At 36.5% G+C, this 25,287-nt stretch overlaps 3 long non-coding RNA genes across 7 annotated transcripts in view; 2 read left to right on the plus strand and 1 right to left on the minus strand.

Annotated features, from left to right (window-relative positions):
• Positions 1 to 25,287, minus strand: part of LOC127506561 (uncharacterized) — a 133,278-nt gene that overhangs the window by 88,882 nt on the left and 19,109 nt on the right. The gene's annotated exons all lie outside the window — the stretch shown is intronic.
• Positions 7,103 to 25,287, plus strand: part of LOC127506612 (uncharacterized) — a 57,930-nt gene continuing 39,745 nt past the window's right edge. Inside the window, exon 1 of the long non-coding RNA XR_007928093.1 lies at positions 7,103 to 8,009. This is a non-coding gene — a long non-coding RNA (uncharacterized LOC127506612). The remainder of the gene's footprint in view (positions 8,010 to 25,287) is intronic.
• LOC127506609 (uncharacterized) lies at positions 13,785 to 14,979 on the plus strand. The gene is made up of 2 exons (XR_007928090.1): positions 13,785 to 14,534; positions 14,646 to 14,979. It is a non-coding gene; the product is annotated as an uncharacterized LOC127506609 (long non-coding RNA).

Consider the following 25,287-nt stretch of genomic DNA (forward strand, 5'->3'; position numbering starts at 1 on the left):
GAACGCAGTGCAGATCTTCTGTGTCTATGTCCTGTATTTGTTATAAAATGAGACTGATCTACAGTCTTCAGGATAATGATTTAAATAGAGAGAGTCACTTTGCATTGTCACACATGCTTCAGTGCTCTGAGAGTGTTTATAGTGCTGTGAGTTTAACACTTCATGACTGAGAGCAGAACAGAACACAATCTTCATCATCACACAAGACAAAAGAACAACAATGAACACAATCACCTTCTTCATCTGGACTCTCACACTGTTTGCTCAAGGTTTGTGTAACGCAGCTCCACAATTATTCTCTTGAAATATTAAATGTTTATAATTTTAGATATTTTTTTAGAATTTATAATTGTATTATTATTTTCTTCTTCTTGTTCTTTCTCTCAGAGTGTAGAGGACAGTACACTGTAACTCAGAGTCCATCAATAACAGCAGCTCAACCAGGACAAGAAGTCAGAATAAACTGTAAAACCAGCAGTTCAGTGTATAATGGTAATTACTTACACTGGTACTTACAGAAACCTGGAGAAGCTCCTAAACTCCTCATATATGAAGCAACAAGCCGTTATACTGGAACTCCATCTAGATTCAGTGGCAGTGGATCTGGCAGTGATTTCACTCTGACCATCAGTGGAGTCCAGACTGAAGATACAGGAGATTATTACTGTCAGAGTGTACACTATCCAAACAGTGTATGGGTGTTCACACAGTGATAAAGAGTGGTACAAAAACCTCGGTCAGTCAGACGTCACAGTGATGCACTGATACAGCTGAGAGATACTGCAGCTGCTGATGGAGGATCACAAACAACACAATGGTGTATCAAACCTTTCAGAGACTTTATTTATTTATTATGACGTATTTAGTAAATATGTAACATACAATCTTATATCCCTTACTAAACTGGTCTAAAATCTGGAGAAAATGTGAGTGGTGCTCGTCTCTGCAAAACTACACTACAATATTATTTATATTAATTTACTGTAGGAAAGTCAATCCCTTTAATTGCTCTTCCATACTTCACTAGAGGGTCACGTCTTTTACATAACTGAATTCTACACACCTTTCCTTTAAAGAGGACCCATTATGCCAAATTCACTTTTGCATGGTGTTTGGACATAAATGTGTGTTGGCAGTGTGTGAACACAACCACCCTATAATGATAAAAATCCAACCTCTTTTTTTTTTTTTTTTTTTTAATCCCCATAAATCATAAGCAGTGTCTCAGAACAAGCCGTTTCCAGATCCCGTGACGTCACATTAGCCACAGGCCCCGCCCACGAATGAGGATCATGGATTCTGCGCTGATGAAGACTAATTTATTCACTTTATAACTGTAAAACTTCGTTTGCACATCACTGCCTGTATATGGATGCTTTAGATGCAAAATTAAATGGTAAGAAACGTTTCAGATTATAATGATGTTTTAGTTGACTGATGTTATTACTGACTTTATATATTTGAATGTGTTAAGTGTTTTTTCATTGCGGATGACGTCATTACGTCGGAGCGTAAAAGAACCAGTGAACCGTTTTTTTTTCAACTGGTTTATTGAATCGAACTGTCCGAAAGAACCGGTTTGTGGAAAAGAACCGAAATTCCCAGCACTAATCCTGACACCGGAGAACGAGCTCTTGAAGCTCCGCCCTCTTAGCCCGAGCGCAGCAGCTCATTTGCATTTAAAGGGCACACACTGAAAAGGCGTGTTTTTGCTCAACCCCAAAAAGTGGCAATTTTAACATGCTATAAAAAATTATCTGTGGGGTATTTTGAGTTAAAACTTTACATACACACATCAGGGACTTATTTTACATCTGGTAAATGGGGGCATAATAGGTCCCCTTTAAGACTGACTGCATCCAAAATCACATAATGTGTCAAAAGAAGTATGTCTGAATTCACAGTATTTATAGAACAGGCAAAAAGTACCGAGATGATCTACTACTTTCAGTGAGATTCTGAAGTGTGCATCTGATGGACACTTTACTATCCCATGAGGCCACAGGAGAGGATTTGTTAAAGTGAAGCAACCCAACTAATGCTGGTAGGTCACATGATAATGACATCATGGTAAATGTAGTACGTCCAGATTACATTCATACACACTCATACTATACAGAACATACTTTTTTAGCAGCCATTAAGTAATTCCTTACTCAAAATAAGTATATATGTACGACGTTCTCAATATAATTCATAATCCCACGTTTATAACGAACAACGCGTTATGGTTATTGTGTTATTACAAACTGTGTACGCAGGTGGTAAAGTTAATGTGGTACCACTACACTAAGCTTACTTTTGTAGATGGTTTATAACGGTGTGTTACTGATTAAGAAATAATGTCAAAAAAAAAAAAAAAATCGTGTTGTAACAGTTATTACTGCATGAAGATGAATGGTAACAATACCTGCAAAATACTGTTACATCCTGCAAGACTCCCGCTGCCATTCCTTCTCCAAAATATACCCTCAGCTGTTGTCAAGGCAACACTCCAAGTGTGTTGTGTCAAAACGCCCCACAGAACAGAGGGGCGGGGTGAGCAAAGCTCATTATCATTTAAAGACACATGCACTGAAATGGCTTGCTGAAAACAGAGCTGTTTTTGACCAGGTAAAATGAGTGTTTTCTTACAATACTAATGAGAATTTTTAATTAAAGTATATTACAAACTTTTCATTTAGAACCTGAAGAATCATATTAACTTGTACAAAAATGGCATTATATGACCCCTTTAAGGACAAGCATGTTACAATACAATACTTTTAAGCCACAGAAGTCGCTCACTTAACACAGAATTTTGCAATATGATCGGATATCAAAGAGCATAAAGTCTAAGACAACAATTTAAGATAGCAATTTTTTTTTTTTTTTTTTTTTTTTACATAAATACATTTGCCTTCCATAGCAACTAGATAGCCTTAAAGGGATAGTTCACCCAAAAATGAAAATGTGATGTTTATCTGCTTAGCCCCAGGGCATCCAAGATGTAGGTGACTTTGTTTCTTCAGTAGAACACAAATGATGATTTTTAACTCCAACTGTTGCGGTCTGTCAGTCAAATAATGTGTGTAACTGGGAACTCCATCTATAAGAGTAAAATAAACACGACAGACAAATCCAAATTAAACCCTGCGGCTCGTGACGACACATTGATGTCCTAAAACACGAAACGATCGGTTTGTGCGACAAAACGAACAGTATTTATATCATTTTTTACCTCTAAAACACCACTATGTCCAACTGCCTTCAGCATCTGGTTAGTGAGGTCTGAACGCGCTCTGACAACGATCTCTCGCACTCATTGAAGCAAAACTCGAGACATCAGTTCCGTCATCAGAGCGCGTTTTCAGAGACCAGGAACTTAGCTTAGCTTCTGAAAACATTCAGAGATGAAGGAGAGTGGCGTGGATGCTTGATCTTCTCTTGATATCCTTCTTCATGCGGGGAGAGCAGATCCATCTGAACTTGTTCGAGTCCATGTCTAATTGCAGCGATGCGAGAAACAATGCTAACGTTAACTCAGTCACTTCCAAATCAGGCGGCTTATGATCAATGCAGCGAATTCGCGTGTACAAGAGGTGAAATCCATGTGGGGAACGAATCCCTCTCGCTAAACTCCCGATTGCACAATTCCTAGTGAGATGATGATGATGATGTTTTGCCTGTCGCATTCGCCATTTAATTAGCTCCTGAGAAATGCAATAGCTGCTGATAACACTGAGGAGCTTATATATGGATGCCGTGATAGGCGTCGTATTCCTATAGGAAGACGGGAGTCACCTGGGAGTCAGCTGATGCGAGCTTGACTGACGTGACCTGCCAGAACTGACGCGAACGCTTGATATTTACCTCAGAAAAACATATTCAGTGACCATAAACTCATTAGTCAGCTAGAAAAGTGTACTCTAGAAAGCAGCATTCTGATAAATATAGATATGCACCGTTACATATTCATTATAATGTTCTTCAATATTTATGCATGTTTAAATAAATCAGTTATGACAGCCACGATTTAAATTAAAAAAACCAAAAAAAAAAAACGAATTGGAGTAGAAATATGATTATGTAATTCTAAACTTTCTTTATTATAAAAAAAAAACATAATTGAGTGTAATTGAAGTGTTTGTATATAAATAAGTTCAATTTAGCCTTCATTATTATAGTAAAGTAGTACCAACTGACTCCCATGTGTAGTTTACAGCATTAGTTGAGAGATTTTTTTTCCTCTAGAAAATTTGCCATGTACTGTAACTGATATACTACATCCAAAATAATCAATATTGAATCGAATTGAATCAAAATTGTTATCGAATCGAACCGCAAGCATGTGAATAGAAATCGAATCGAATGGTGAAAATTGTGTCAGTACCCAGCCCTAATATTTACTCTCTCTTCATTTAATTTTTGAGTCCCATAAAGTTTCATATCACATTTATGCCGATGACATTCAGCTCTATTTTCTGTTAAAATCTAATTCAGTGTCCTCTCTGCTAGCTTGTTTAGAGGATATTAAGGTTTGGATGGACAATAATTTCCTTCAGTTAAATCAGAAAAAGACTGATGTTATGTTGTTTGGCCCTTCACACCTTTTAAATAATCTAAGTTCTACCCTGGGCCCCCTTCAAGATAACATTCGTGATAAAGTTAAAAATCTGGGAGTTACATTTGACCCTGAGTTAAAATTTCATAAACAAATCAATTCTGTAGTTAGCGCCAGTTTTCTGCAGCTTAGGGGACTTCGCAAGCTTAAAAATATTCTGAGTTGTAGTGATTTGGAGACCGTTATTCATGCTTTCATCTCAGCCAGGTTGGACTATTGTAACGCTCTATACGCTGGAATAAATCAGTCCTCGCTCTCACGATTACAACTGGTACAGAATGCCGCAGCTCGTTTTTTGACAGGGACAAAAAAGAGAGAACATATTACACCTGTGTTAGCATCACTTCATTGGTTACCTGTTCGATTCAGAGTTGATTTTAAGGTTTTAGTATTTGTATTTAAATCACTTCATAGTCTTGCCCCTTCTTATATTTCAGACCTTCTCCTGTGAGAACGCTCAGATCTTCCACCCAGATGATATTAAATGGTCCAAAATCTGGACTTAAATCCAAAGGTGACAGAGCTTTCTCAGTTCTTGGTCCTAAGCTCTGGAATTCCCTGCCTTTTTCCTATTAGACTATCCCCTACTCTATCTACATTTAAATCTTCTCTTAAGACATACTTTTTTTTCAGGCATATTCTTAATTTGATAATTTTCGTTTTAAATTGTTTTATTTTGCATGATGTTTTGTCTTAATTTTATTAATTTTGTTTTGTTTTCTTCCGATATATATTTTATTAGTATTTAAATTGTGTTGTATGAGGATGTTTTGTCTTGTATGTTGTGCAGCACTTTGGTCAGCATTTTATGTTGTTTTAAAGGGCTATAGAAATAAACTTGACCTTGACTTGACCTTGACCTTGGTATACTAAACTAAACCAGTCTGGACCAACATGGCATTTATGCTGGTTTATGTTGGATTTTTCATTGACATTATCGTCCCACTCTCTCATCTGTCACCTTCCTCCAATGCATTAAGTATGGGGATATTAATATACTTCCCTCATAATTCAGGAATGGGTGAATTGTCAGAGCAGAAAGTGGACTTTGTCTCCATTAGAGTCCCACTTTCTTATCTGTCGCCCCTCCGGCACAAGTCAGTGATAGTGTAGACGTGGAGCTGAACTCTACAGGCCCTTCAGGAGCAGGTTTGGACACTAAACGAATGAGACAAACATTATAGTCTTTATCCACCTTGTTTTTAACATAAGAGCAGCTCGGCCATTAGTAAATTGAATGTGTCTGGCTTCAGGTGTCATTCACTTCTGAAGACTTTGAGAAGAGAAGATACAATATGCTTATTCTTTGTCATTTATGAGTGTTTCATCAACTTTGGGCACCTAATATCCCAGGGGTTGAATTTTATTAAAATATAACAGATATAACTTTTGTCTTTTTGTAATAATCCTTTAACCAGACTATCAATGAGAAACAAGAAGTTAAATCAGACTTTATAAACATTGTATTTCAATCTTGTCAATTCTTTGGAGCCCCTAAAGGGACATGGTGAAGGGAAAAAAATATATATGATAGGAGAAAAAAAAAAGAAAAAAAAAAAGTCAATGCTTTCGCGTTCCACCGAGAAAATTTGCATTCGCCTGCAAAGAGCTCAGAGGGTTTTGTGAGCAAATGCAAAATTTATCGGGGTAACATAAAGGCATTGACTTATTATTTTTCCTTCAATCTCATATTTGTTTGTCCCATGTTCCTTTAGGGGGTCCATAGACTTCACATATGAATGCTGGGTGAGAGAAAACACATTGACACTGAATTTCAAACCTGCTTCTCCTTGGAATACCATGCAATGAAATGTTTATTTTGGGAATTGTCTTTGAAATGTCTTTGTGACTGATCTACAGTCTTCAGGATAGTGATTTAAATAGAGAGAGTCACTTTGCATTGTCACACATGCTTCAGTGCTCTGAGAGTGTTTATAGTGCTGTGAGTTTAACACTTCATGACTGAGAGCAGAACAGAACACAATCTTCATCATCACACAAGACAAAAGAACAACAATGAACACAATCACCTTCTTCATCTGGACACTCACTCTGTTTGCTCAAGGTTTGTGGTAAAATATTCATAATGATTTATAATTTCTTTTAAAATGTGAAATATATTTAATTTTCTTTTCTTTTATCTTTCTTTCAGAGTGTAGAGGACAGATCACTGTAACTCAGAGTCCATCAACAATAACAGCAGCTCAACCAGGACAAGAAGTCAGAATAAACTGTAAAACCAGCAGTAGAGTGTATGATGGTGATCGTTTAGCCTGGTACTTACAGAAACCTGGAGAAGCTCCTAAACTCCTGATTTATCAGATCAACAGTCTCCAGTCAGGAACTCCATCTAGATTCAGTGGCAGTGGATCTGGCAGTGATTTCACTCTGACCATCAGTGGAGTCCAGACTGAAGATACAGGAGATTATTACTGTCAGAGTTACCACTATATCAACAGTAAAGATGTGTTCACACAGTGATAAAGAGTGGTACAAAAACCTCGGTTAGTCAGACGTCACAGTGATGCACTGATACAGCTGAGAGATACTGCAGCTGCTGATGGAGGATCACAAACAACACAATGTTTTTTCAGACCTTTCAGAAACATTATTTATTTATTTTGATGTACTAAGCATGTAACATAATCTTTATATTATATAAATGTTAGTGGTGCTTGGCCCTGCAAAACTTTGCCACAACAATGTAATCTAACTGCAGGAAAGTCCGCCACTTTAATTGCACTTCCATGCTTCATCACTAGATGGCGTGTCTGTTACATAACTGAGTTCCCTATCTGTCAGTCACTTTGACGTTGTGTCGATGTGATGACACTAGTATAGTGTTTCTCAACCTTTTTTACTCGATGGCCTCCTCCTTCACCAGATCAATACTGCAGTGCCCCCCTAAGATGCTTGACATTTCCTCTTATACGACTGAGACTCCCATCTAAAGCCTGTCGGTTCACGTCGTCTCTGATAACAAGAACTTAATGCTGTTGGACAGGCTGTCTCTGCTGTACATGCCACGGACATGAACGAGAATAGTCCCGACCCAGCACACATGCAGGAACTATGCTCGTCAACCGATTTATTAATAATTAATAATCATCAATAATTAATAATAATAATGAAAAAGTTTTCAAAAACGTAATTTCTCTCATCACTACAGCAAACATTTTGAACATGTGTATGTTTGGCTTTATATTCATTGATACATCAGACCATGTAACATTGTATCTGGAATGGTAAAACATTGTTGACTTATCTTAAGTGTCTGAATTTCTGAGGAACTCTTATAGCGCTGCAGGACTAGCCTACAGCAAACACTGAACCAGACTATTAAATGTTGAGCAAGGGATCTCATTGGCTGCAGGATCAGCAGAGACCAATCAGCCTGAGTCATTTGGTATTGATGTGATTGCTTATAGACTGCATGTAAAGGACCGATCGAAGCCTGTGCCATCTTCAGTTTCATGACCGAACTAGATTTCTGACATGACAATTCTTGGAGAGTTTGTCATGGTAATGAATATGACAATGTTAATGTGTTTGGTCTGCTGCTGTTGATTATATCTGCTGTAGAGTACAGAACTTTCCACTGCCAAAACACACACAACATGCTGCTGCTGTACGAGCAAACATGAATCACCCCATAGCAGATCTGGACAGGTGGAGCTGGGGGAGGTGGAGGGTTTCTGAAAGTACACTGCACTGCTACAGCAAACAATAGACAAGTGTTTGAATGTTGAGCAGCAAGATCATTGACTACTGATACAGCAGGAATCATTCAGTTGTGTCCTGTAGAGAATGATGTGTAAATGTGTGTGTCTGACTCTGTATATTTACTGTTACTGTGCTTTGGTGATGTAAAGCCTTTCTTTTAACCCTGTCAGTAAAACTATTGGACTCTGAATGTATATCGTCCTGATCTCTCTTCTGTCTTTTGCATTCAGAGGGTGTTTTACATGAGCGGCACATGCTTCACTGCTCTGAATGTGTTTATAGCTCTATGAACTGAACATGACATGATCAAGAGCTCTTCTTCATCAACCAACAAACATGACTTTCAGCTGCAGCTGCTCATAAACACAATCACTGATCACAGACAAACACTAATAACACTAGATCATCTAAATCAACATCAATCTTGTGTTTATGAAGAGAATGAGTCAGTGTTTAATATGATCATCATGTTTTAGGTGTAATATATGATCCCTGTCAATCAAACTGAACAGACTGAATTCAGTCACTTCTGCTGTCTGGACGTGATGCTTTCCATTTGATTTTCATGACATTTTCATATATATTTTCATCACCATATTTTCAGCAGAAGTGAAACTGGTGTGTTCCAGTCCAGATCATGTGACCAATCAAACAGTGAGACTGAAAAGCCCATTTGCATTGTCAGGGTGGAGTGATTCTGATCCTCTCAGAATAGAGCAGCTCTGTCTCCAGAGACCATGTTCAAACCCCAAGAGCTTTATTTGACATTTACATCAAGCTTGTGAAAAGCACCTGCATCTTCATCTGTTAGTTGAATGATGTTGTCAGACACAAAGTGAACTTGTTGAGAAGCTTTATTGAATGTTACAGCAGATTGAAAGATCACACAGTGCTTTGACACGCCAGCTCTCTTTCAGTATTGAGTTGTAAATCACTACAGCTGCAGCACTAGACTCATGTGAATCCTGCCTGACACAGGACACTCAGATACGGCTCATCTTCAGGAGAGAAACATCAGCACTCAGAGCTCTTGTGGAACGAGACCTCATGAGGAGCTCCATCATGTGTTACTCTGCAGACGTACACCTCTCCCTTTTCCCAGCGTGCTTTGCTGAGGGTCAGGACGCTACTGCGGCTGTAGCGGCCGTCCCGCTGGCTCTCTGCGCTGGTCACGACCCCCTCGGTGACCTCTGACCCGTCCAGTGTCCAGCTCACCAGCGCCCCCTGTGGAGAGTAAGAGCTGAGCAGGCAGAGCAGTGCGGCTGAGTCTCCAGAGATCTGCAGAGAAGAGGGCGGCAGCAGAGACACTGAGGGCTTCACTGTGGGACCAGCTGCAGGAGACAAACACAACACATTCACAAACACAAAGAAAACACACTGTTTCACTCACAGCATTTCAACAGCAGCAAAAATCACAACAATCTGATCCTTCATGACATTCAACATCACTAGAGCTGATATAATATACAATATACAAACTACACAATCACTATATACATTTAAATCAAACCTCAGAAGTTAAACTCAATATACTGAGACACTGACTGCTTTAATTCCAGCAGTTTTTGCATCCCAATATAAAGTACATTTTTACTTACGTGAGATATTCAACTCAAAATGTAACTCAATTTCAAAGTTTGACTAAAGCTCAGATCAAATGATGATTATATCACTGATAAGAACTAGAAAATAATACAATTTGTAAATTGTACTTGAATTATAAAGCACTGAATTATAAGCACAACATGAGCAAAAGAGATTCAGTATCATTGACTGAAATACAGAAAGTAGCAACATTTACATTCTGATGTCAGATCTATTTTTTTCGCCACGTATGATATCTACAATAAAAATGAACTACATATGAACCCAGTATAGAAATAAATAAAGGGAAATTAAACCTGTAATAAACTGATTAAACTCACAGTGAGACTCATTATGGAAATGCATTTAGAGATTTTTTAAATGTTGTTCTTCTGAATGAATAAACATGACAATATCATTGTTTTAGATTAAATAATTATAAAACAATATCAGTAACACTTTAATTAAAGCCTTCATACACAATGTATTTTAAAAGTATTTTAGTGCATTAATTAATCTTTCTTTTATACATTATAATGTGTGTATGATCTCATGAATAATTATAACCGCAATTATAACACATTATAATACTTATCTATTCATTGTTACATTGTTACACAATGCATTAAAACTCATGACAAAACAACCATTTTCAGATGTAATGATGAATTTGCAAAAATTATATTGCATTTTTGCATTTATAATGCACATTTTAATGCACAGTTATTTATGAAAAGATACATATAAGGCATTATAACGTACATTATGAATAGCTTTAAGGCTTCAAGTAAAGTGTTACAACAATATCTAATAATAATCGCCATTAATGTTTTTCTTGTTTCAACTTTAAATCATTTTAACTCTAAATTGTTCTTTATTACACTTTATTGTATGCTGACAGTTACATTGTACTGATCAAATAAGTACTGAGTAATATTAATTAACTGCATGTACTTACTATAGAGTTACAGTTAGGGTTTGGTTCAGGGTTAGTTACTTGTATTTATGCATAATTTACTGTTATTACTATAATAAGTACATGTAGTAATGTGTAACTTCTTCAACTTAAAATAAAGTGTTACCTTTTTTCTTAAATAGGAATTAAAAAACAGACTTACAGACCACCAGTTTAGTTCCTCCACCGAAAGTCCACCACAGTGATACAATCTAATGAAACGGTCGTACAAAAACCTCTATTCCACTCGAGTGAACACAAACTCCAGCAGAGAGAGAGAAACAACACTTCAACACACTGATATTAGAAGAAACTCAGATCTTCTCAACACTCAAACATTCAGTTTGGACTAAATGCTTCTCAAAGGAACAACAATCACTTTTTCACACAAACAAGCATTTATTGATCTCATTTACAACAGACATGATTCATTTTGGCTTTATATCCTATATTTCTCATTCGTTCTCTCGTTGTGTGCTGATATAACACTGTTTAAAGAAACAGATCTGTGACCCATTGTTAATACGCAGGTATAAATACGTAACTTTCCAAGACACAAAACACTTTTGTACGTTTAGAAAGGTGCTGAAACGTACAATATTGACATATTTAGAGGACTAAAACATAAAAATATTTATTATAATATTAATATTTTTTTCAGCGAAAAAAAGTAAAATATTTACGAATCTTTTGTCATAAATATATAATGTATTATTTCCCTTGTATCGTTTGTAGATAAATGTAAGATCCCTAAACCCCATCCCGAACCTAAACATACATATTTTACACAGAATGTTAAAAGAAAAAAAAAACATAATGGACAGAAATGTGTAGGAAAATGACAATTTTAGTAAAAATATAACATTAAAACGATATTTTGAGCCACTAATCCTACACCTACCCCTAAACCAACCCATAACCATTTCTTTAAACTACCTACTGTTATAAATAAAATAACAAACAAAACAAGCGAAACAACAATAATTTATTTATTGTGAATATGTCCAAAAGTGGTACCAAAAGTAGTTCAAATGATGATGAGTTGCAGTCACAGTCCTCTCTGGCGGTAATAGTTTTTTAAAGGGTACAGAGCAGAATTTAACTTATTAATCCATGAAAATATGAATCCGGCTTCTCTCTGTGAAGACCCGCACTCATTTCAAATGTCAATCCACTGAAACACGGCATGTTGCAATCTGTGACAAAGCAGGTGAGAACCAATGAGCGTTCGATATCAGTGCCGTAAACCATGTCGTAATGGTTCTTCTTCTTCTTCTTTTAGTTTTATGACTCCTAACCGTAGTCTTGTGTAGATTATTTCCTCTCTTCTGTTTCTACAACCCCAGGCAAAAATTATGGGATCACCACACTTAGAGGATGTTCACTCAGATTTTTTACTTTATAGCAAACAAACAAATCACAGATATGACACAAAAAAGGTTTTGTTCAATAGCTTAACATTCTGGCTTCAGGAAACATACCTCAAACAAATCCACTTTTGTTACTATTATTAATGGCATGTCTTTTTCCAGAGCAAGTAGAGGAAAAAAGTATGGAATCACTCAATATTGAGGAAAAAAGTATGGAATCATCTATTTCCATTTTAAACAAATACTGGGACAAGTCTAAAAATGCTAATTAGTCAGCAGTTAAAAGGGAGTGCTTGCACCTTAATGGGTTGTTTGACTTGGCTAATTGAAATGAAATATGGCCCCAAGAAGAGAGTTCTCAGTTGAAACAATGGAAAGGATTATAAAACTCCTTCAACAAGGAATTTCAATACGGAGTATGGCCAAAGAAGTTGGTTGCTCCCAGTCAGCTGTGTCTAAAATTTGGTGCAAGTATAAACTAAATGGGAAGGTTATAAAGCAAGACATAAGGGCAGACCAAGGAAGACGTCAGAGCGTCAAGATAGAAATCTCAAAGCAATATGCCTCTACAATAGAAAACACACAACAAAACAAAAGAAAAACAGACAGAATCAGGAGCCAATTTTTGGGACAGAACAGTAAAAAACCAGCTTGAACTTACATATAGAGCTTACTGAGCTTACATATAGAAAAGCCACATGAAAACGAGTACTAACACTTAAACAAAAGAAAACAAGGTTACAGTGGGATAAAGAGAAGAGATCATGGATTCTGGATGATTGGATGAAAGTGTTATTCAGTGAAGAATCGCGAATCTGCATTAGCCAAGGAGATTACGCTGGAACTTTTGCCAGGTGCCGTTCTGATGAAACAGATAAAGACGACTGCTTGAAGAAAACAATCAAATTCCCCAACTCATTTATGATATGGGGGTGCATGTCAGGTAAAGGACCAGGGGAGATGACAATCATTACCTCAACAGTAAATGCACTGGTGTACATTGAAATTGTGGACACTTTTCTCATTCCATCGATAGAAAATGCATCTCGCCACAGAGCAAAGAGTGTTAAAGCTTTTCTTCAGGAAAGGCATATCAACTCAAAGACATGGCCAGCAAACAGTCCAGATCTCAATCCAATTGAAAATTTATGGTGGAAATTATAAACACTGGTCCATGACAAGGCTCCACCCTGCAAAGCTGATCTGTCAAACGCTATTTGAGAAAGTTGAAACCAGCTTGATGGGGAATATTGTTTGTCATTAATGAAGTCCATGACTCAAAGAATTTAGGCTGTCAAAAGCCAGAGGAGGAGCAACAATTGTTTTTTTGTTGATGATTCCATATTTTTTTCCTCAACATTGAGTGATTCCGTACTTTTTTCCTCTACTTGCTCTGGAAAAAGACATGCCATTAATAAAAAAAAAATGTAAGTGGATTTGTTTGAGGTATGTTTCCTGAAGCCAGAATGTTAAGCTATTGAACAAAACCTTTTTTGTGTCATATCTGTGATTTGTTTGTTTGCTATAAAGTAAAAAATCTGGGTGAACATCATCTAAGTGTGGTGATTCCATAATTTTTTCCAGGGGTTGTACTATTAAATGTTCTTACTTTAATTGATTTTTGAATTCTGTAATATTCTCTTCCTTTATTATCTAAATCCCATATTTTTGCCACTGTTTGTCATTATTACTTTTTATTATAGCTTTACCTTCATTGTTTTCCAAGAGGAATCTCAATTTTATCAGTAAGATTTAGTGCTTTTTTCACTAATTTATCAGCTTCCTCATTACCTAAGATTCCTATATGTGCTGGTATCCAACTAAACTGAACATCTATTCACAATCTTTATAAATTTAACAATGCTGTGTATTTTTATGTTTTAGTGATATAAATACGTCAATATTGTATGTTTTTTGTGTGTATGAACAATGACTGAATTCATATGTTTGGGTGAACTAACCCTTTATGCACCCAAATAGAAACTGTATGAAATTTATGTATGCATTTATATTATAGTACCTTGAAAAAGTAAACTTTAAGAAATAAGCAGCTTTAATTAGCATTTGTGCCTAAGACACTAACAAAAAAGGATTTTCAAAAATCACATTTACATTTGACCATTTGGCAGATGCTGTTATCCAAAGTGACTTACAGTGCTCTTATTACAGGGATGATCCCCGTGGAGTAACCTGGAGTAAAGTGTCTTGCTCAAGGACACACTGGTGGTGACGGCTGCGGCGATCGAACCAGAAACCTTCTGCTGACCAGCTCAGCAGTTTAACCCACTACACCACAAAAGTAATGAAGCTACAACAAAAATTAGCCTGTAATTGTAAAAATATGAAAGGAAATATGGCAAGAAACAGAATGCTGACATGAATTGTAAAATGTTTTAATCTGTTTATTTAGTCATGCTGATGGAGAGCAGGCACACGAATGTTTGGAGCAGACACAGCGGCAGCCAGATTGTCCCACACATCTTCTCCCACTCTTGCTTCAAGGTTGTGGGGTTCAGGGGTCCATCATCATGGTCTTCCTCATCCTCTGGATCAACGATGTCCCCATTGAGAAGAGCAGCAGTGAGGGACATGATGGATGACAAAGACAGGTGAAGGTGTTCACGGTGGTCAGCTGCAGAATGGGCACAGCTGTGTTGAGATGGCAGCAGGATGTGGGGATCACCGCCCGCAAATACGTGATTGTTAGAACAATAAATTTGAATAAAGCTTTGTTTCATGTGCTGTTGACTTGTATATGCATTTATTTATTGTTATTGTTACTTTCATTAATTCTTTTACTTTTTTTTATTAATTATGCTATTATTATCAGTAAATTTATATATTTTATTAATTCATGCATTAATTCATTGCTTGACTGTAAATTGAGATGTATTCACATCAGCTGTAATTGTCTAGTGTGTGTTCATGCGTAGCTATGTCATATGACAAAACTTTACATTTTGCTTGTTTTACTAAAGAAGTAAAACGAAAAGTAATATAATTAAGTTTTGGTCAGCATTTATCAATATTATTGTGTAGAAGTGTTGGGGTGGGCTAGCAATGCAATTCATTCTGGGGTAATCTTAATTTTTAAGTAGTTTATACTTTTTGAGTATAAAATCAACAGTCTTCTTCAAAGGCGAGATCTTCGAGCAGCTGCCCGACGTCGTCTTTGTGCAGACATTGCAAACACTGAGGAAAACCGCACTAGGTAGGGTTGTGGAGTTACTGGTGCTGTGAGGTGTTAGTGCACCTGTCGCTCATATCTTTACTTTTATTGCAGGACCTATAATTACATACAAGATCAGGGAAAATACCATGGTTGTATCTGTAACAATGAACAATAATAATGACAAAAAAAAAAACAAATATGGGTTTGTATACATCATAGTTTGAGATTAAGCATGATAACGAGGTTAAATATTTTGAATACATCATAATGCATAAAAAGTATTTGTTTATTATTTATAAGCCTGAGGGATGAAACTATAGAGCTAACTCAACAAGAAAAAGAGGAAAACATAAAAGAGATTTATGCCACTTTTACTTGTGGATGAACATTTTTGCATATAAAATAAAGAAATTAACAACATATTCACGCAAATTTGGGTTTTCGTAACAAAAAATAAACTGTGGGTCACATTAGTATTTAAAAATATAAGAACTTTAAATTGATCCAAAACATATTAGTTGTACTACAATCACAAAATTACTGGGCAGCTGTTTCTTCAACAAGACCACAAAATAAGCAAGTTTAATCAATATCAAGATATTTACAGATAGATGAATTAAGCCTGTCACTCATATCTTTAAAGTTGTTGCACTTGTGATTACGTGGTAGGTCACACGATAACGCCAACATGGCAGATTATGTCCGGATCGCATTCATACTCAACGAGATTTGGCTATTAAGTACCTACTCTTTTAGCGCTCGTTAAGTAAGTACTTATTGAAATTAAGTACCTACTCATTGAGTAGGCGGTTTCGGATGCAGCCTGTGTCTACGCAAAGGCGTTCATTTTCAAGGCCAACAGGTCGCCGGCGCCGCCATTGTGCAATATAGGCTACCCACAAATTACCGTGGGACGGCGGGTGTTCATTTCATACTCTCTGAACAATGGTAGCTTATTTAATGTATAAATTAAGATATGTGTCCATAAAAAAAAATGGTAAAGAAATGCTACATACTTTGTTATCGTGGCGTAATAATCTGCTTGGTTGTAAAATGTCGACTATTGGCTGTATGAATTGAAATCAAATGAAATCGATACCTGTGGAATTGTTCACACGCAGTTCAACTAATAAAGATCTTCATCGCTGACAAACAATAGGAAGCATTTGCAGATTTGCTTTTAATTGACTGTAGGTCCACTGCCACTTCATCCAACACTGAGAAACCGCTTCAGACGATTCAGTGCGTGCAGGAACTGAACAAATCATTCAAACTGATTCGCCAACCAATTTAGACAGTTTTACCGACTTGTTTGATCAAGTCTTTGAACAGAATCGACTCAAAAGAGCGATTCATTTGTGAATGGGGCATCGTTCATGAAATAAAGAGACAGCGTGCTTGGAATAAACTACGCATTTCTTAACATGTACAGTACTGCATTAAAATAAAGTAACGAGAGGAACGTCGCCCAACGTAGCGAAGTAAAAGTACAGATTTTTCATTACAAATGTACTCAAGTTAAAGTAAAAGTACACACATTCAAATCTAAAAAGTACAAATTTTCAAAAAATTACTCAAGTAAATGTAACGAAGTAAATGTACTTCGTTTCTACCCACCTCTGGTTAATTATCTGAACCTGCTCCTCCCGAACTTTGTTAATAAAACATTTCAATTCACCTATAGGTGAAAAGGGAACTTCTTAAACGTTTCAAATGGGTCAGGAGCAGCACAGTCCCGAATGAAACATCCCCATCTGACTAACAGAGAACCGTATGGGAACGTTCTGTTAATGTCCCAAATGTCCTTTTTGTAACGTTCTTATGTGACCTTAGAATAACCAATATGAAACATCCCCCTAAAGTCATATAAGGAAACTTGAACTGCAGCACTTTCATTACCAAAAGAAGATGTTTTAAGAACATCCCTAATTTTCTGTAAAGGTTCAGGATTTTTGTCACTTTTAGGGAACGGTGTGAGATGGACGTTCATCTGCACATCATCAGTGTCTCAATAGTCAGAGTAAAAATAAAACTACTGAACTAACTAAAAATAACATTAGTCAGAGTGTAAATCAATATTCTTTAACTCTAGTGTATATTAGTTTGTCTGTTGTAAATCCTGCCCACTTCTTTGCATTGCCACACATGCTTCAGTGCTCTGAGAGTGTTTATAGTGCTGTGAGTTTAACACTTCATGACTGAGAGCAGAACAGAACACAATCTTCATCATCACACAAGACAAAAGAACAACAATGAACAAAATCACCTTCTTCATCTGGACTCTCACTCTGTTTGCTCAAGGTTTGTGTAATACAATTTTTACAATGATTATTAATTGTCTTAAAATGTGTAATATATGTTTTTTTTTGTTTTTTTTTTCCCTTTCCTCTCAGAGTGTAGAGGACAGATCACTGTAACTCAGACTCCAGCAATACTAACAGCACAACCAGGACAAGAAGTCAGAATAAACTGTAAAACCAGCAGTACAGTGTGTGGTAGTAGTTACCTACACTGGTACTTACAGAAACCTGGAGAAGCTCCTAAACTCCTGATATATGCAGCAACAAACCGTTACACTGGAACTCCATCTAGATTCAGTGGCAGTGGATCTGGCAGTGATTTCACTCTGACCATCAGTGGAGTCCAGACTGAAGATACAGGAGATTATTACTGTCAGAGTGTACACTGTTCTGGTAGTGCTGTGTTCACACAGTGATAAAGAGTGGTACAAAAACCTCGGTCAGTCAGACGTCACAGTGATGCACTGATACAGCTGAGAGATACTGCAGCTGCTGATGGAGGATTACAAACAATGGTGTATTCAAACTTTCAGAAACTTCATTTATTTATTGAGATGTACTAAGTAAACATGTGACATTTAATCTTATATCCCTTGCTTGCTTCCCCAGGTGAAAAAAAAAAGTACACTTCCAAAATGTACTTTTCAGCTCTATTTTCTCACAATAATTTTGTACTTAATATACTAAAAATTCTTCTTTAGTACTTCTTGAAATAATCTTAAGAACATCTAAGTGTACTTAACTGATATTTTGAGACACCATGAATATGAACTAAAATGTGCTTTTAACACTATCTCTGTATTCAAAACATGTATTTAGCTACTACTTGTAGTTCACTTGAACCTATTATTATTATTATTATTATTATTTATACTGAATGCTCCACTACCAAGGAAAATTCCTAGTGTGTGCAAGAACAGCTGGTAATAAAGCTGATCCTGACTGTGAACAAACTCTCAGCTAACAGGGACGAGCAGGTATTACAGTAATCAAGGCGTGATGACAAATAGTTTCACCGTCTTTGACACTGATAAAGGGACGGAGCTGGGAGATGAAAGAATGCTGATTTGGTGATAGAGTTAATATGAGCCTGAAAGGAGAGAGTGAAGATTACACCTACATTTTTAACAGTACTTGATGGTTTGATGTCATAAATACATGGAGAGACATAGTGATTGACAGGTGAAAGTAATCAGTAACCAAGCGAACAAACTAGGGAACTCCATGATAAAACAGAAACAAAATAAAAAATAAATGATTAAGTGATGATTAAATGGTGACAGAGTGTTAATTTATTTTTTACATTTTAAAGTTCAGGATTGGGTAAAGTGATGGAATGTCTCGAACGAGTTGAATACGGTACAAGAAATCTCACACAGAACAGAATAAAATCATTAGAATGTAAAATAAGGTAAATGTGATGATACACTGAACATATTTGATCAATCTTAATGACTAAATAGAATAAAATCATCCTATTAATTTCATGAATTCAATATTCTATAATCCTAAAATAATTTGTGAACATTTGTACATCTTTAAAATTGTTTATATGTAAAACTGTATGATTTAGATTGAAGCACGTACATACAGTACATCCTTGTTGTAAATTAGTGTTTATGCAAACGTACGTATGTCAGACCAACACTTTATGTACTAATATGCTCATGAGATCACGTTACACACACAATTTGAAACAGGAAGATCTGTAAATTATATAAAACATGTTTACTTGTGATAAATAGTTCACACTTTAGATTATGGGATGCAGAAAGTGTTGTAAATGACTTATAGCCGACTGTAGTAAGTTTTCATGTAGTTTTCACGAAAGCCCTGGAGCTTTCAAAAGTCCACTTCCGACTGATTTTGCAGACAAATAAATGTGTATTTCTTGGTCCAGGTAACACGAAAGAAAGAGTAAACATTGCTCATTTACATATACAGACTATCAACATTGTAACAATACAAAGTGGGTTGAAAATCAGCAAAGTTACACTTTAAGAGGCAACTTACAAGCAAAGCTAGTAAGAAAGAAAAAGAGAAGCTCCGTCAGTTCTGTTGCTCTCTCCAGCCCTTTGTAGGGCAGACTGAAGGATGGACGTAGACTATGTCTGTTCGTTCTCTAGGAGAGCCCTGCTTCATGATTACATGCTGCTGCAGAGGCTTAGGCCCGGGGAATGAGTGTTTGGCAGACCAGGGACTGAATCTCCACTAGCATCCCACTCTCTTGACTGCAACTTTAAGATGGAGGTGATGTAAGAGACTGTCCTCCTCCAAAAAACGACCCTATAGGTCTTTTTTTTTCAAGCACCTTATTACAACCTTATTACGGCAAAATTCATTTTTTTTTATTAACGACTACACCTACCCCATCCCTAAACCTACCCTTAGTGATTTATAATGCATATACACTTTATGAGCACATGTGTTCCCTGGGATCAAACCCACGATCGTATGATCACAAGATTGCATAAAGTTGTATATTGCAACTTTAGTAAACGCTCCTATGGGTCGTATTTCAGGAAGAGACAAATGACCTATATGGGCGTATTGGTTGGAGGACATGTTGGGCTATACCAGCACAATTTTTCTTGACCAGCTAGACCAGCACTAAACCAGCCTGGACCAACATGGCATCTCATATTTGTTTGTCCCATGTTCCCTTTAGGGGGTCCATAGACTTCACATATGAATGCTGGGTGAGAGAAAACACATTGACACTGAACCTGCTAATCCTTGGAATACCATGCAATGCAATGTTTATTTTGGGAATTGTCTTTGAAATGTCTTTGAGAGTGAGCTGCAGTCTTCAGGATAATGATTTAAATAGAGAGAGTCACTTTGCATTGTCACACATGCTTCAGTGCTCTGAGAGTGTTTATAGTGCTGTGAGTTTAACACTTCATGACTGAGAGCAGAACAGAACACAATCTTCATCATCACACAAGACAAAAGAACAACAATGAACAAAATCACCTTCTTCATCTGGACTCTCACACTGATCGCTCAAGGTTTGTGTAACGCAGCTCTACAATTATTCTCTTGAAATATTAAATGTTTATCATTTTAAATAATTTTTTTTTTTTCTTCTTGTTCTTTCTCTCAGAGTGTAGAGGACAGTACACTGTAACTCAGAGTCCATCAATAACAGCAGTTCAACCAGGACAAGAAGTCAGAATAAACTGTAAAACCAGCAGTGCAGTGTATAGTAGTAATCGTTTATACTGGTACTTACAGAAACCTGGAGAAGCTCCTAAACTCCTCATATATTATGCAACAAGCCGTTATACTGGAACTCCATCTAGATTCAGTGGCAGTGGATCTGGCAGTGATTTCACTCTGACTGTCAGTGGAGTCCAGACTGAAGATACAGGAGATTATTACTGTCTGAGTTTCCACTATCCAAACAGTCAATATGTGTTCACACAGTGATAAAGAGTGGTACAAAAACCTCGGTCAGTCAGACGTCACAGTGATGCACTGATACAGCTGAGAGATACTGCAGCTGCTCATACAACACAATCACACACAACACTGATCACAGACAAACACTAATAACACTAGATCATCTAAATCAACATAAATCTGTTTGAAGCTCATCAGTATTTTTGTATATAACATGAATATTTTGTTGATGTGATCATGGCTTTTATTCCAGTAAGGACTGTTATTGTTTTATTAGTGTTTCATAGTAAGGACTGATTGCCAAAACCAGTTTAATAATATGATTGTCATAATTTAATTACATTTTTATATTTTTTTATAGAATGATTGTAGTGATGTTTTCATTTGTTGTATGTAGAGATTGTGGATCTCTTCTGTTGTGTTTGTCTCTTCTCCATCTTCACTCTCAGTGTTTTTCATCATCTCTCTGTTCCACATGATGTTCACTTGAGTTTCTCTGTAAATTATATTCAATGATCTGAATTCAATCCAAACATGTTCTCAAGCTCAACTCTTCAACAGTGAATGTAAGCCACATCTTCAAATCTCACACCACTGAATGATTTACTGTCAGAGACTGGGTTGCTCTCCTCAAATATGTCTCAACATCGTCTCAAACTTTGCTCAGATTTGCCAAAGTCTGAAAAAGTCCATTTAAATTCGTACAAGGCCAAATGATCTGAGCTCAAGTTAACTTTATTGTTCATTCTGTTTGTCACGGAGCAGAAATTTGTCTTTGACACTGGTGTCATACATATACATAAATACATCCACAGAAGTGCTTAACAACACGACACACACTGACACACAAACACAGAAATAAACAGAATTACACTATCCACATCATTCCTAACATATTTCCAAACATCCCACAATTAATGAGGGATCAGTATTCTAAAGTGTTACCAATACAATTAGTATTTCTAGCAGTACAGGTGTTCTACAAACAGTATTAGATAAAGTACACATTAGTGTTGTAGTACTTGATACCGGTCTTAGGACCATTTTTTGAAGGTTTTGGTCTTGTCTTGGTCCCAGACTAAAAGGACTCGGGATTTTATTTCAAGACCGGTCAAGACCACAACTGCGGGGATATCACTAAATTGCTGTTGCATTGTCTGATTTCTTTGTTAACATCATTCATTTGATTAGATGTAAAACTTCCTGCTTCAGATGCAATCAATAACTTATTTCTAATTTCATTTATTTTGTTACTGTTGTGTCGGGTCAGAAATCAACACGGGATTGTGTCAAAAATGTCACCAAAATTAATACAAATGCCCACAAAATTCAACATATGTTTACAAAAAAGTACTTGAATATTTATACTTGATATTTATATTATGATATATGACATAATTAAGCAATATCACAAGAAAGAGGGCTGTTTTCACAAACATGAGCACAATTGCAAACGTAATATAGATTTTTTTTTACAAATGTTCAATAAACAAAATGTTATTTTTAAAACATTAAATCTCAACATTATTTATGCATTTGTAATTGTATCAATTCAGCTGCAACTTCTGTTCCACCTCTGCAGTGTAAAGATGAATTTTGTTGTTAGTGATTTCATTTGATTGGTAACAGCTCTATATAATGTCTTATTATTCTAATTGTATTATTCTAATCGTCTTGCAAGACATCATCTAACGGTAATTACCTGCTTTTCTGCTTTATTTAGCAAAGCTCTTTATAATACATGTTTTTTTTTCTCTCTATTCTACCAGCATGATCTTAATAAATGCTAAAAACAACAGACTTGTAGCGTCTTTCTTAATAAACTATCTTAATAAATCAATTACAAAACAGTTGTATTGTTTTTCCTAATAAACAATTATCTTAATAAACACATATCTCTCACACACAGAAGAGGTATACTTGTAACAGGACAATTGCATATTTTCCACAACTATATCAATAGAAAGTGTCAACAATGAAAATATAAAAGGTATTTTGCATGTTCTACACAGTCAAGCATGTTTTCATATACAGGTCTGTTATAAAAGTATCTGGACTCATTATGAATCTCCACACAAGATCATGAAACATGAACAAGCTCTAATATGTCTCCATCTTTATCAGCCTGTTTCTTCTCCACTTGATGATTTCAGACACACATGAGGCTTCATGATAGATGGAGTGACACCATGAACTCTGATTAGAGATTCACAATCAGTCCTGATACTTTCTGAACAGACTTTCCCATCTGACTAACAGGGAACCGTATGGGAACGTGCTGTTGACGTCCCAAATGTCCTCTTTGTAACATTCTTATGTGACCATAGAATAACCAATATGGAACGTCCCCCTAAAGTCATATCAGGAAAACTGAACTGCAGCACTTTTATAACCAAAGAGGATGTTTTACAAACACCCCTAACACTCTGTAAAGTTTCAGGATTTCCGTCACCTTTAGAGAACTTTTAGGGAATGTCACGAGAACGTCCCCTCCTACATGGGATGGATGTTCATCTGCACATCCTCAGTGTCTCAGTAGTCAGAGTCAAAAATAAAACTACTGAACTAACTAAAACTAAACATTAGTCAGAATGTAAATGATCATAGTGTGACTCTAGTGTATATTAGTTTGTCTGTTGTAAATCCTGCCCACTTCTTTGCATTGTCACACATGCTTCAGTGCTCTGAGAGTGTTTATAGTGCTGTGAGTTTAACACTTCATGACTGAGAGCAGAACAGAACACAATCTTCATCATCACACAAGACAAAAGAACAACAATGAACAAAATCACCTTCTTCATCTGGACTCTCACACTGTTTGCTCAAGGTAAGACTGATAAAAACTGACTCTGGTTTTGGTGTTCTTGTAAAAGTATATGATGGTAGTAGTTTTAAACAATAATTGTTTTTCTTTTCTCTTCTTCAGAATCCAGAGGAGTGACTCTGACTCAACCTGAAGTTAAAACTGTCCAACAGGGTCAAACAGCTACAATAGAGTGTAGTTTGGATGTTGCACTAAGTTATGAGGACTTAGCCTGGTACTTACAGAAACCTGGAGAAGCTCCTATACTCCTGATTCATGATATAAACAACCCTTATACTGGAATTCCATCTAGATTCAGTGTCAGTGGATCTACATATGGCAGTGATTTTACTCTGACCATCAGTGGAGTCCAGACTGAAGATACAGGAGATTATTACTGTCTGAGTTACCACAGCATCAACAGTAAACGTGTGTTCACACAGTGATAAAGAGTGGTACAAAAACCTCGGTCAGTCAGACGTCACAGTGATGCACTGATACAGCTGAGAGATACTGCAGCTGCTCATTCAACACAATCACACACAACACTGATCACAGACAAACACTAACAACACTAGATCATCTAAATCAACATCAGTCTTATTGAATCTCACGAGTGTCTTACAGATCAACTGTTGATGTGATGATCTCTCAACATAGGATCTTGAGGTCAAGATGATCTTGTGGCCACAACATTATCATTGTCCACATGTGTTTGTGTGCTTCAGCATGCTGTGACATTCCCAAACGTTAATATAACCCATCCCTTCCCAGGCAGCATACAAAACCGCTTTAATAATTTGTGTCATAATTTAAACATTTTATCTCTGTCCACATAAAGCAACAAATGTCAGTCCTGTGTTGGCCCACAGCTGCATTAATGACAATTAATCATCCATAACTGGTCCCAAACTGTGCCAGAATTTTTATTATTATTATTATTTAAGTAAAGCATATCAAAACCAGAAACCCCACATCTAGCCCAATGACACCAAGAAACTCATGGATCCATCCACACTCAGGGAAACACACATTCACACAAATGATGTTTTATTAACAAAATTTGGGAGAAGCAACATTTAAATAATCTGATTAATCATCACGTCATTTCAGCCAGCTGTTAGCAATCAGTAATCAACATATCTACCCAATCAGCATGAGTGAAAGCATATATATAGACACAGTAGTGTACCGAGCTCGGAGCCCTCTCCTCGGACAGCACGCCAAATACGCATACTATTACGCATACTATTTAATATCTGATTATTTTTAAGTGTGAACTCGTGAATTTATGTTTTTGGATTTTGAAGGAAACCAGGCTCAGGGAGTTCCCATATGGAAAAGTTTTGTTAAAAACATCTGTGATTCTTAT

The sequence above is a fragment of the Ctenopharyngodon idella genome, chromosome 24 (genome assembly GCF_019924925.1).
Source record: "Ctenopharyngodon idella isolate HZGC_01 chromosome 24, HZGC01, whole genome shotgun sequence".
In the NCBI taxonomy this organism is placed as follows: Eukaryota; Metazoa; Chordata; class Actinopteri; order Cypriniformes; family Xenocyprididae; genus Ctenopharyngodon; species Ctenopharyngodon idella.